This window comes from Olea europaea, chromosome 16 (assembly GCF_002742605.1).
Source record: "Olea europaea var. sylvestris chromosome 16, O_europaea_v1, whole genome shotgun sequence".
In the NCBI taxonomy this organism is placed as follows: Eukaryota; Viridiplantae; Streptophyta; class Magnoliopsida; order Lamiales; family Oleaceae; genus Olea; species Olea europaea.
The window spans coordinates 11,585,597-11,586,944 of NC_036252.1; positions in this window are offsets into that span (position 1 = coordinate 11,585,597).

Genomic DNA, 1,348 nt, shown 5'->3' on the forward strand with positions numbered 1-1,348 from the left:
AAAACGACAAGCCAATTCTGATTTCAAACTTGCAATTCCATCAATATCATCACCAGTAATAATCATATCGTCAACATATAGCAATAATAGAATGCGACCAGCTGAAGTGCATCTAAAGAATAAAGCGGAGTCATGATGGCTGGATGTAAAACCAAGAGAGCTAACAACAGTGGAAAATTTTTCAAACCAGGCACGAGGTGCTTGTTTGAGGCCATAAAGTGTCTTCTTGAGTTTACAAACAAATCCAGGAGTGTGAGAAAGACCAGGAGGAGGAACCATATAAACCTCCTCTTGAAGATTTTCATTTAAAAAGGCATTTTTAACATCCAATTGAGAGAGACTCCACTGACGAACAGATGCAACTGCAATAAGTGTACGAACAGTGGTCATCTTGGCAACAGGAGCAAAAGTCTCCTCATAATCCAAACCATACTGTTGATTAAAACCTTTAGCAACCAATCTAGCCTTGTAGCGTTCAATCGAACCATCAGATTTGGTTTTAATCTTATAAACCCAACGACAACCGATAGTATGTTTACCTGAAGGCAATTCAACCAAGTCCCAAGTGTCTGTCTTATGTAGAGCAGAAAGTTCATCAGCCATAGTTTGTTGCCAAAGAGGATCCAAAAAAGCTTCTTTATAGGAAGATGGTTCAACTAACTTATGAATGGATGTTAGAAGATAGCAAAAGGACTCAGAATAACAAGAATAATCAAAATCAGGTAACTGAGTGGACTTACGAATACGTTGAGAATAACGAGGAAGAGATGAAGCAGGAGTTGGATCAACAATCTCAGGCGGTGCTTGGGAAGCCATAGAAGGAGAAGGGGTAGCATGATCTGAAGCATGTGTACCTGCAGGACATGAAGAATCAATAGTACATGGGGTATGGGAAGGTGAATTGTTTATATCATCAGAGAATGGATCAATATAAATGAGATCGGTTTTGGTCACGTTATGAGTACTATCAAAAATGGAGAAGAATGGAATGTGCTCAAAAAACACGACATGACGAGAGACATATAATTTATTATTAATGGGATCGAAACAACGATAACCCTTTTGCCCTTGCCCATAACCCAAGAAAACACAAATAGCAGACCGAGATGTCAACTTATTACGTTCAACTTCAGGACGAAGAACAAAGCAAGTACAACCAAAGACTCTCAATGAGGAGTAATCCGGAGGATGCCCATACAATGTTTCAAAGGGTGATAAACCTGAATTGTGGGAAGATAGAATCTTATTAATTAAAGAAACAGCAGTAAGAGCTGCTTCTCCCCAAAACTCACTGGGAACTTTGGCAGATAAAAGAAGTGAACGAGCAGTTTCCACAATGTGCCTATGC